Source organism: Podarcis bocagei (assembly GCF_964188305.1).
Source record: "Podarcis bocagei genome assembly, chromosome: W".
NCBI lineage: Eukaryota > Metazoa > Chordata > Lepidosauria > Squamata > Lacertidae > Podarcis > Podarcis bocagei.
In genome coordinates this window covers 12,448,689-12,461,545 of record NC_138131.1, presented here as the reverse complement: position 1 = coordinate 12,461,545, position 12,857 = coordinate 12,448,689, and positions in this window count along the sequence as shown.

Below are 12,857 nucleotides of genomic sequence, written 5' to 3'. Positions count from 1 at the left end.
ATCACTTTTCTACTTGGATTTATTATGCTTTCAGAGTGTATTGGAAAATTTATATAGAAAGGATTATTGTTTTGTGTACATTCCATTGTAAGAATGGAAACAGGGCCAGAGCCACAGCGACAGCCTGAGTCTGAAACAGTCCTTGATAGAGTGCCAGAGCCAGCGCGAAACCCTGAATCAGTGCCAGAACCAAGCCCTCATTCAGAACCAGAGCCTGAGAAAGAGCCAGAGCCAGAGCCAGAACCAGAGCAACAGCCACAGCCTGAGTCTGAAACAGCCCTTGATAGAGCCAGAACCAGAGAATCAGAATCAGAGTCAGAACCAGAACCAGATCTTCGGTAAAGACGTGGTCTGGTCTTAGTGCAACTGCTCCTCTAACCCGCGATAACAGAGACTGGGTGTTCCAATACATCCCACTGTAGGGAAGCTGCCCCAGCCATTCTGTTGGCTGAGGCCCCCTCCCAGGCAGCCCTGACCCTTTCCCCTTAAAAAGCAGAATACAAACTATATAATAACCTAAAAAAATTGTAAAAGAAAAACAAAGCAAGAAACAAGTATGCTAAACTTAAAATAATCCCCGCCCCAACTAAACATTTGTCCCACCCCAGAAAGAAAATAACAACAACAACAACAACAACAACAACAACAACAACAACAACAACAACAAACCACCGTTTGAGGTGCAACAGAGACACAGCCAGAGACAGAGCGAGACCCTGAATCAATGCCATAACCAAGCTCTCATTCAGAACCAGAGCCTGAAAAAGAGCCACAGCCCAAACCAGAGCAACAGCCACAGCCACAGCCTAGAGCCACAGCCTGAGTCTGCAACAGTACTTGATACAGTGCCGGAGCCTGAAACAGAGACACAGCCTCAAAGAGAGCCTGAGCCTGAAACAGAGGCAGAGCCACAGCCACAGCCTGAGTCTGAAACAGTCCTTGATAGAGTGCCAGAGCCAGATCCAGAGCGAAACCCTGAATCAGAGTCAGAGCCAGAGGCAGAGCTGAATGAAAGCCAGAGCCAGAGCCAGAGCCAGAGCCAGAGCCAGAGCCAGAGCCAGAAATAGGGCTTGATACAGGGCCGGAGCACAAAACATAGCTGCAGCCACAGCCTAGATCCACAGCCTGAGTCTGCAACAGTACTTGATACAGTGCCGGAGCTGGAGCCAGAGCCAGAGACACAGCCAGAGCCAGAACAAAACCCTAATTCAGAACCAGAGCCTGAAAGAGAGCCAGACCCTGAAACATAGCTGGGTCAGAGGCTGAGGAAGAGCCATCATGAGACCCTGAATCAGAGTCAGAACCAGATCTTCATTCAGAACCAGACCCTGAAAGAGAGCCAGAGCCACAGACAGAGCCACAGACGGAGCCTAGAGCCACAGCCGAGTTCCACAGCCTGAGTCTGAAATAGTGCTTGATAGAGTGCTGGATCCTGAAACAGAGACACTGTCTGAAACTGAGCCTGACGCTTAAACGTAGCCAGGGGCAGAGGGAGAGGCAGAGCCTGATACAGTGCTTGATACAGCATAGGAGCCTGAAGCAGAGACACAGCCAGATCCAGAGACACAACCAGAGCCAGAACAAAACCCTAATTCAGAGCCAGAGCCTGAAAGAGAGCCAGAGCCAGAAACAGTGCTTGATAGAGTGCCAGAGCCTGAAACAGAGGCAGAGGCAGATACAGGGCTTGAAACAGCGTCGGAGCCTGAAACAGAGAAACAGCGTGAAACAGAGACAAAGGCTGAGACAGAGGCCCAGCCTGAAATAGAGCTAGAATAAGTGCTAGAGCCAAAGACTGAGACAAAGCCTAATAAAGAGCAGAAGCCTGAGCCTGAGCCTGAAACGGTGCTTGATACAGTGCCAGAGCCTGAAACAGAACCAGAGCCACAGCTACAGCCATAGTGCCACAGCCTGAGTCTGCAACAGTGTTTGATACAGCGCCGGAGCCTGAAACAGAGACACAGCCTGAAACAGAACCTGAGCCTGGTTATTAGCATGGCAATTAAAGAAGAGAGAGGCAGAAAGGCTTATAAATAGAGTTAAGTGCAAAGGCAAAATAATAAACAACCCTAAAGAAATAGAGAAACGATTTCTCGAATTCTTTAGAGAAATCTATAAGGAAGGAAATGAAACAACAGAAGAAGTTAAAGAACATTTAGAACAGAACTGTCTTCCGAAACTTACTAAAGAACAAAAAGAACTGTTGAATGCCCCTATTACATCGTACGAAATTCAAAGAGCAATTAAGGAAGCAAAGATAGGAAAGCCACCAGGGCCAGACGGCCTACCGGCAATATATTATAAAAAAATGGAGGTCTTACTGTCTGACCCATTAAGAAGTATCATGAACAACATCTTAAAAGACGGAACCATGCCGGATTCTTGGAAAGACAGCCTTATTGCATTAATTCCAAAACAGGGAACGGACAATCTACTTATTAACAACTATAGGCCTATCACACTTCTAAAGAACGATTATAAATTATATGCAAATATTTTAGCCGAAAGATCAAAAAAAGGCTTCCAGATGATGATACACAATGACCAAGCTGGCTTTTTGCCCGGGAGGCACATTTATAGCAACACTAGAAACATTATAAACTTATTAGCGTATTTAGACTTAAGAATAGGAAAGAAGGCAGTCTTAATGGCTATAGATGCAGAAAAAGCTTTCGACAGGGTATCCTGGAAATTTATGAAAGGTCTGTTACACCATAATGATTTTGGTATAAAGTATATAAAAGGGTTTGAAGCAATATAATCAAAACAAAATGCTAAAATCATAATCAATGGAAATTTATCACAGGAGTGTGAAATCAGTAAAGGGGTCAGACAAGGTCGCCCACTATCCCCCTTAATTTTCATATTAACATTGGAAGTTTTATGTAAACAAATTAGGGAAGAATAATAATAATAACAATTATTATTATTGTTGTTATTTATTTATTTATTTATTTATTTATTTATACATACATACATACATACATACATACATACATACATACCCCGCCTATCTGGCTGGGCTTCCCCAGCCACTCTGGGCGGCTTCCAAAAGAATATTAAAATACTATAATACATCAAACATTAAAAGCTTCCCGAAACAGGGCTGCCTTCAGATGCCTTCTAAAAGCCTGGTAGTTGTTGTTCTCTTTGACATCTGGTGGGAGGGCGTTCCACAGGGCGGGCGCCACTACCGAGAAAGCCCTCTGCCTGGTTCCCTGTAACTTGGCTTCTCGCAGTGAGGGAACCGCCAGAAGGCCCTCGGTGCTGGACCTCAGTGTCCGGGTAGAACGATGGGGGTGGAGACGCTCCTTCAGATATACTGGACCAAGGCCGTTTAGGGCTTTAAAGGTCAGCACCAACACTTTGAATTGTGCTCGGAAACGTACTGAGAGCCAATGTAGGTCTTTCAAGACCGGTGTTATGTGGTCTCTGCGGCCGCTCCCAGTCACCAGTCTAGGTGCCACGTTCTGGATTAGTTGTAGTTTCCGGGTCACCTTCAAAGGTAGCCCCACGTAGAGCGCATTGCATTAATCCAAGCGGGAGATAACCAGAGCATGCACCACTCTGGCAAGGCAGTCCGCAGGCAGATAGGGTCTCAGCCTGCGTACCAGATGGAGCTGGTAAACAGCTGCCCTGGATACAGATTTGACCTGTGCCTCCATGGACAGCTGTGAGTCCAAAATGACTCCCAGGCTGTGCACCTGGTCCTTCAGGGGCACAGTTACCCCATTCAGGACCAGGGAATCCTCCACACCTGCCCGCCTCCTGTCCCCCCAAAACAGTACTTCTGTCTTGTCAGGATTCAAACTCAATCTGTTAGCCGCCATCCAACCTCCAACCGCCTCCAGGCACTCACACAGGACCTTCACCGCCTTCACTGGTTCTGATTTGAAAGAGAGGTAGAGCTGGGTATCATCCGCATACTGATGAACACCCAGCCCAAATCCCCTGATGATCTCTCCCAGCGGCTTCATGTAGATGTTGAAAAGCATGGGGGAGAGGACAGAACCCTGAGGCACCCCACAAGTGAGGGCCTAGCGGTCTGAACACTCATCCCCCACCACCACTTTCTGAACACGGCCCAGGAGGAAGGAGCGGAACCACTGTATAACAGTGCCCCCAGCTCCCAGCCCCTCAAGACGGTCCAGTAGGATGTTATGGTCGATGGTATCAAACGCCGCTGAGAGATCCAGCAGAACTAGGAAACAGCTCTCACCTTTGTCCCTAGTCCGCCGGAGATCATCAACCAGTGCGACCAAGGCAGTTTCAGTCCCATGATGAGGCCTGAATCCCGACTGGAAGGGATCCAAATGGTCCGCTTCTTCCAGGCGTGCCTGGAGTTGTTCAGCAACCACTCGCTCAATCACCTTGCCCAAGAATGGAAGATTTGAGACTGGGCGATAGTTGGCTATCGTGGCCGCATCTAAAGATGGTTTTTTAAGAAGCGGTTTAATAACTGCCTCTTTCAGCGAGTCTGGGAAGGCTCCCTCACGGAGGGAAGCATTCACCACCCCACAAAGCCCATCGCCCAGTCCTTCCCGGCTAGCTTTTATAAGCCAGGATGGGCAAGGATCAAGGAGACAAGTGGTTGGTTTCACTCGTCCAAGCAGCCTGTCCACATCCTCGGGGGTAACAGATTGGAATTGATCCCACACAACTTGACTAGACAGGGCTCTAGCACTCTCCCGCCCCGGCCCTGCTCCCACGGTGGAGTCTACCTCTTATCGAATCTGAGCGACTTTATCTGCAAAAAACTTTGCAAAGTCATTGCAGGAGATCATGTTGCCCCTACTGGGCCCTGATGGAGCAGGTGGTTCCACTAAATTGCGTACCACCTGAAAGAGTCTCCTGCTGCTGTTTTCCGCAGATGCAATAGAGGCGGTGAAGAAAGTCTTCTTTGCCGTCGCTATCGCCACTTGGTAGGCTCGACATTGAGCTCTAACCCGTGTCCGGTCAGATTCAGAATGGGTTATCGGCCACCGGCGCTCTAGCCGTCTCAACGATTGTTTCATTGCCCTCAGATCCGTGGAAAACCATGGGGCTGTCCGGGCTCCATGCAATCGGAGAGGGCGCTTTGGAGCCAAACAGTCAATAGCCCAGGTTAACTCCACATTCCAGCGGGCCACCAGGGAATCAGCTGAAAGGCCATCAACATGGGATAAAACATCCACTACCGCTCTCTGGAAACCATTTGGATCCATTAAGTGGTGGGGGCGGACCATCCGAATCGGTCCCACCTCCCTGCAGAGGGGAAGGGTCGCAGAGAAGTCCAGTTGCACCAGGAAGTGATCTAACCATGGCACTTCTTTGGTTTCGCTTTTACTTAATATCAGATCACCAACATCCAAAGAGGTTAACACCAGGTCTAAGGCATGCCCGTGGCTATGAGTTGGGCCGTGGGCCTTTCTTATGTATTAATACAATCAACGCCGAGCTCCAGCTTGAGGGAAATTTTGCAGTTTTGTTTATATACGTGTAAAGTGCTGCTAAAAGTGGGATCCACCAATCTTTATTTGCTTTGATGGCATCAATGGATATAAGGTCATCACCGGGGGCTCCCTTCTTTAATTGCCATGCTAATAACCAGGCTCAGGTTATGTTTCAGGCTGTGTCTCTGTTTCAGGCTCCTGCGCTGTATCAAACACTGTTGCAGACTCAGGCTGTGGCACTATGGCTGTAGCTGTGGCTTTGGTTCTTTTTCAGGCTCTGGCACTGTATCAAGCACTGTTTCAGGCTCAGGCTCAGGCTCAGGCTCAGGCTCAGGCTCAGGCTCAGGCTCAGGCTCAGGCTCAGGCTTCTGCTCTTTATTAGGCTTTGTGTCAGTCTTTGGCTCTAGCACTTATTCTAGCTCTATTTCAGGCTCGGCCTGTGTCTCAGCCTTTGTCTCTGTTTCACGCTGTTTCTCTGTTTCAGGCTCTGGCGCTGTTTCAAGCCCTGTATCTGCCTCTGCCTCTGTTTCAGGCTCTGGCACTCTATCAAGCACTGTTTCTGGCTCTGGCTCTCTTTCAGGCTCTGGTTCTGAATTAGGGTTTTGTTCTGGCTCTGGCTGTGTCTCTGGATCTGGCTGTGTCTCTGCTTCAGGCTCCTATGCTGTATCAAGCACTGTATCAGGCTCTGCCTCTCCCTCTGCCCCTGGCTACGTTTAAGCGTCAGGCTCAGTTTCAGACAGTGTCTCTGTTTCAGGATCCAGCACTCTATCAAGCACTATTTCAGACTCAGGCTGTGGATCTCGGCTGTGGCTCTAGGCTCCGTCTGTGGCTCTGTCTGTGGCTCTGGCTCTCTTTCAGGGTCTGGTTCTGAGTGAAGATCTGGTTCTGACTCTGATTCAGGGTCTCATGATGGCTCTTCCTCTGCCTCTGACCCAGCTATGTTTCAGGGTCTGGCTCTCTTTTGTCTTGTTTAAATTCCTTTTGAACCCCGCAACTTTACCGTAGCCATATATTATTTCCAACGCCTTTCTTAAACTCTGTTTTGGTTGCTCCGTAGTTATAATTAAATCGTCAGCAAATGCCCTCTTTTTGTAACTTCTATTTCCCAGCATAATCCCTTTTTCCACCTTGAACCTGGGGGAGGGCCCCATACTCCACCTCAGCATATAAGGCTCCAAGGAGGCCCTGGGACATTGCGGCTGTTGCTTTGCTGGTGAGTCTTGGGGAGGACCGCTCCCCCCTGAAGCCCTTTTCCACCTTGGGCCTGGGGGAAGGCCCCATACTCCACCTCAGCATATAAGGCCCCAAGGAGGCCCGGGACATTGCTGCTGTTGCTTTGCCGGTGAGTCTCTGGGAGGACCGCTCCCCCTGAAGCCCTTTTTCCACCTTGGGCCTGGGGGCGGGCCCCATACTCCACCTCAGCATATAAGGCTCCAAGGAGGCCCGGGACATTGCTGCTGCCGCTCTGCCGTGAGCTTGTGGGGAGGACCGCTCCCCCCGGTAGCCCTTTTCCACCTTGGGCCTGGGGGCGGGCCCCATACTCACCTCCACAGCTTATGGGGCTCCAGGGAGGCCTCGGGTGTGTGCGGTGGGGTGGGTGTTTAGTTGAGTGGGGGAATTTGTTTAATTTAATTATGTTGTGTTTGTAACTTTGTTTTTTGTTTTTATAGTTTTATTGTTCTGTTAGTTTGGTTTTTGTATAGGCTTTAATTTGATTTTAAGGTGAGGGCTCAGGGCTGCCTGGGAGTGGGTCTCAGCAAGCAAAATGGCTGGGGCAGGTTCCACAGGGGGGGATGCACTCGGACATCCGATCTCAGTGATCATGGGTAGGAGGAGGATTTACGCTAAGACCAGACCATGTCATTACCGAGGAAGCAGGCTTAGTCGTTGTCTGAGGACTATCCCTGCCTCCAGGTCTGGTCCTGACCGGAAGGATACTGGAATCAACAAGGGAAACCCACATGACCTGAAAGTGTTGCTGTGCAATGCCAGGTCAATGATGAATAAAACCACTGCCATCCACGACCTGATTGTGGATGGAGGCTTTGACCTGGCATGTGTGACAGAGACCTGGTTGGATGAAGCAGATGGGCCTGTCCTTGCCGCTGCATGTCCACCAGGTTTCTCTTATGCACAGCAACCCAGGCCTTGTGGGCGGGGAGGGGGGATTGCAGTGATTTTTAGGAAGTCATTAGTTTGCACCGGGTGTCCTATTGGAAAGACCCAGTTCTCTGAGTGCATGTTCTGGAAGTTGGGCAATAGGGGCAGTACAGGATGTTGTAATTGCAGAGTCCTGTGTACAGCGGAATGATGAGCAGTACGTGCCACATGCTTAACGTTGCTTTATTTTCAATTCAATGTTGAGAAATTACAAACATGCATCTTGCCTCTGCGGGAGCAGAGAAGTAACCGTCCTTCTCCTCGGAACAAAGAACTCCGAGAGAACAGTGAAAAACAGGAAACCAGTGTACGTCACATCCAGTCTCCCATTCCCGTGGGAAAACCCAACAGTACTCTGACTGTGGAATGTAAACATTGTCTTGTGACAAGCACTTCGCTGCACAGTGAAGAGAGCAGAAACCAACATCCTCCCCCTTTCTGTGAACATCACTGGGCAGCGTGTTCGTACAATATCAGTACAAACCCAACTTCTGTACATAGGTACAGTGTTGATCCCGTGATACAATCTTGGACAATACATCAGCAGGAATTTCATTACCTGGCATATAGGACACTGTTACGAGTCCCTTCTGAATATGTTCCCTAGCATGTTGCAACTTCAATTGCAAGTGCTTCGTGCTTTGCTTACAACCTTCCGAATTCAGCAAAGCCAAACATGCTTTGTTGTCCTGATAAACCTGGATTGGACATTTGACAGGAATTTTCATGTCTTTGCACAATTGTAATAACCATTCACAATCCTTAAGTGAATAAGACAGTGCATTCAGTTCAGCTTCACAAGTACTTAAGCTAACTGTTGTTTGCTTCTTGCATGACCAATCAAACAGACCCTGATTGTACATGTAGCAAACTCCAGACGTACTTTTCCTGTCTGTAGTGTCACTTCCAAAACTTGCATCTGCAAAAATCTCAAGACCACCAGACTTCTGATTGTTAAATCTCAGTCTGTAATGCATAGTGCCTTTCAAATAGCGTGCTATGCGTTTCAGAGCTTTCCAATCCTTAACAGTAGGATTGTTAACTTGTCTGCTTAGCAAATTACAGCTAACAGCAATATCAGGTCTTGAACATCTGGCAATGAGGTTTAGCTTGCCTAGCACACTTCTGTACAGTGTAGTGTCAGAAAATGCTTCTTCAGTGTCATCTACCTGATAACCTGTTGTCATTGGTGTGTCTACAGGGTTAGCATCCATCAGGTTCAGTTTGCTTAACACATCAGCAATTTTCCGTGACTGGTGTACTAGAATGTTACCACTTTGATCTCTCTCTATTTCCAGAGATAGGTAGTTGTTTACCTCACCGAGATCTTTCATGTCAAAGTGCTCTTTCAGTTGAGCTAGGGCATTATTGTACATTGTGACATCTTTCCAAAAGAATAAAATATCATCAACATAAAACAAACAATACAGCTTCTTTTGTCCCTCCTCTTTGACAAATACACATGGATCAGCTTTTGTAGGAATGAAAAATCACGGGAGACGAGAGAGGCAGGTGTAACATGAGGCGTCTCTCTGGGCGGACCTTGAGAGCCTCTTTTATTGAATATTACAAGCATTGCCACAGGTGTGCTTGTGGCTGATTGGTTGATACATACACAAAGAAACTTGTGATTGGTTAACATAACTACTAAGGCGGGAATTACATGTGAGAGGTGGGGATTACATGTGATCATTTATCATTGATGGAGTAAAGGCTGGGAATCGGAGCTAGAACTAGACAGGCATGAAGCCTCCTAATTAAATTGTAACTAGAGATTAATATGGCACGAAACAATATAACAATCAGGTTCTGTAGATGTGGTCAGCTAGGCATGGAGAGCAGGTACGGTTTGTTTTCCATGCGCTTAGGATGACTGAACAAGGAAAAGAATGTCCTGGTGTTTGGAACAGTTTGTACAGTTTGTGCAAAAGCAGGGAAAAGATTATAAGCAAGACTTTCTAGAATGCAAGAGAAAAGGTGCAAGGCTTCCCCAAAATGCAGCAAGTATGGGCAGAAGGAAAACTTCCCTTTATCTCCCCCTTTCTTTTCTTGTTTGCGAGGCATTCTGGGTAAATAAGGCAAAAATATTTCAGGATTAGTGGTGTGCCAACAAATGCCCAAAATAAGTTCGCCAGGGTCGATGGGACAAAAATATTTCGGGATACGTGGTTTGCCAACGCATGCCCAAAATAAATCCGTCCAGGATCGATGGGAGAAGAATATTTCGGGATACGTGGTCTGCCAGCGTATGCCCAAAATAAATCCGTCCAGGATCGATGGGACAAGAATATTTCGGGATACGTGGTCTGCCAGCGTATGCCCAAAATAAATCTGTCCACATCTCACCATAGGTTTACTGTTGGTGTTGCCATTTCGCAAAGTAGGCGGCAAGGAGTTTATTAGGTGGTTGAGGGGGAGAGAGAAGGCGAGAGAAAAGACTTATGAGGCCAGGAACGCATTGAAGGAAGCAACATAACAAAATTAAGATGCATATAATGACAAGGGCATATTGAAAGAGATTACGAAGCCAAATAAGATTAGGTAGCCAAGCAGTAAGCCACTGGGTGAAAGAATCCCAGAGGCCAGAAAATCCAACGTCTTGTGTAATGTGGTGTGTAAGATTTTGCAATCCATAATAATTCACATCCATAATGATGAAGCATCAGCAAATAGTGATAGCAGAACGATTTTGTAAAAGTCCATAGTGAAATTCACTCTGTTCTTTATTCAAAAGGTGAGAAGCTTGTGAAGTAAAATTCAGGGCTTTTTCTGCAGAATAAGCTGAAGAATTAATGTTCATACGATTCTGTACAGCCAATCCAGGGACTCCTAGGAGAGAAACAACTAAAGAGATATATTCAGACCTACTGAAAAAGGAGACAAAAGCATCACAATCATTAGTCAATTCCACATTTCAGGCATTTTTTGGAAGGTCTAGCCTTGTTGGCAGCGCCATCCTTGCTAGCCCCCCCCCCCCGTCAGGGGCTCTGCATTGTTTAGCAAAATGGCCAGGGCGCTTGCAGTTAAAGCAATTACCTGTAGGCCTATTGGAAGCTTGGATCGCGCCAGCAAGCAAGGACATCGCATGACTCTGGCTTCCAACATCTGCACAGGCTTTAATCATATCAGCACGCATTCCTGTTACATAGGTGGATTTGAATCCGGAATCAACAATGGCCCTTCTTAATTCTCGCATTACAGAATAAGAAAGGGTTTCATATAGCACCTGTTGTTGCGCTGTGCCTGGGTTTGCATAAGAAATAGGGAAAGCAGATGGCAACACCCCAGCCCACTCAGACTCTTCCTCTAAGGATAGGAGCCCTTTCTGCCTTGCCTGGGAAAGTTCTAGACGCACAGCTCCAGTAGGAGCAGATGCAGGCAAAGGAGACACAGGAGGGAGGGAAGGGGGGATGGGGGTGGGCTGAGGCATAGCTCCTGTATGAGCAGATGCAGGAGGGGGGGTAGGGGGAATGGGTGTGGGCTGAGGCATAGCTCCTGTATGAGCAGATGCAGGAGGGGGGAAGGGGGGTGGAAGCAGGCGAAGGAGGGAGGGATTGGCAGGATTGTGCAGGAGGCAAAAGCTTGGGGTAGGGAGGGGGATTGTCTGCAATAGTTAGAAGTGCAGGAGCCAAGGGAGACGCCTGGGGGGCCAGGGGCCCTAAGTTTGCCACGGCATCTGCACATTTCTGCCAAGTTAGCAGACAGTGAATAGGAGCCCTGGGTTCTGCAAAAAAAGTTTTTCCAATCTTTTGCCAAGCCTCTACCCCCAAGGAGCCTGCCTCAGGGTACCAGGGACATTGAAATGCAATCTCACATAACAAACGTTCTATTTCCTTTAAAGAAACATGAGCACCTGCACCTCTCTGTCTGACTAAATGAAGCAGTTCAGTAGCATGCACTTTCTGGGACTTTGTAAGCTCCCCCCCCCATACTCACGGTGTAGCCGGCTAAGACTTCTCCAGTCGAGTGAAGTATGAGGCTGGCTGACTGCTTGGCTGCGCAAGGGATCTGGCACGTCGGGGTCACCAGATGTAGGAATGAAAAATCACGGGAGACGAGAGAGGCAGGTGTAACATGAGGCGTCTCTCTGGGCGGACCTTGAGAGCCTCTTTTATTGAATATTACAAGCATTGCCACAGGTGTGCTTGTGGCTGATTGGTTGATACATACACAAAGAAACTTGTGATTGGTTAACATAACTACTAAGGCGGGAATTACATGTGAGAGGTGGGGATTACATGTGATCATTTATCATTGATGGAGTAAAGGCTAGGAATCGGAGCTAGAACTAGACAGGCATGAAGCCTCCTAATTAAATTGTAACTAGAGATTAATATGGCACGAAACAATATAACAATCAGGTTCTGTAGATGTGGTCAGCTAGGCATGGAGAGCAGGTACGGTTTGTTTTCCATGCGCTTAGGATGACTGAACAAGGAAAAGAATGTCCTGGTGTTTGGAACAGTTTGTACAGTTTGTGCAAAAGCAGGGAAAAGATTATAAGCAAGACTTTCTAGAATGCAAGAGAAAAGGTGCAAGGCTTCCCCAAAATGCAGCAAGTATGGGCAGAAGGAAAACTTCCCTTTAAGCTTTCCGTTGCTGAAAACCTAGAGAAAACAATACTTCAGTGAGTTTAGTGTGCCAACACCGTGCACTTTGTTTGAGACCATAAAGGGACTTCTTAAGAGCACAAACAAATCCTTGTTTTACCTGTACGCCATCAGGTGGAAGCATATAAAGTGATTCACCTAGAGATCCGTACAAAAATGCTGTATTCACATCGTGGTGACTAATGTGTAGATTCTCCTCTGCAGCTAGCTTGAGCATAAGCCTAATGCTCTCACACCTCACGGTGGGTGAGTAGGTCTCGTGATAGTCTTCACCTGGTACCTGTGCAAAACCTCTGGCTACCAATCTGGCTTTGTGTCTGACTATCTTGCCATTTTGATCAGTCTTCGCTTTGAAGACCCATTTGCTTCCAAGCAGTTTCATTCCTGGAACTACTGGAACTAGCTCCCATGTTTTGTTCCTTTCTAAGGAATCAAGCTCAGCCTTCATGGCATTTAACCATGGCTCAGCTTCCTTAGAATCCATATCCTGGATTTCTTGGAAACTTGAAGGTTCAAATACCTTCTTGGAGCTTTTAACAGCTGCCACTGCTGTCTTAGCAAATTCATCAGCAAATCTCTTTGGAGGTCTGCCTTTTGTGGCTCTTTGTGACCTGCGAATTAGCCTTTGGTCTTCAACACTTTCCTCTTCCTTCTTAGG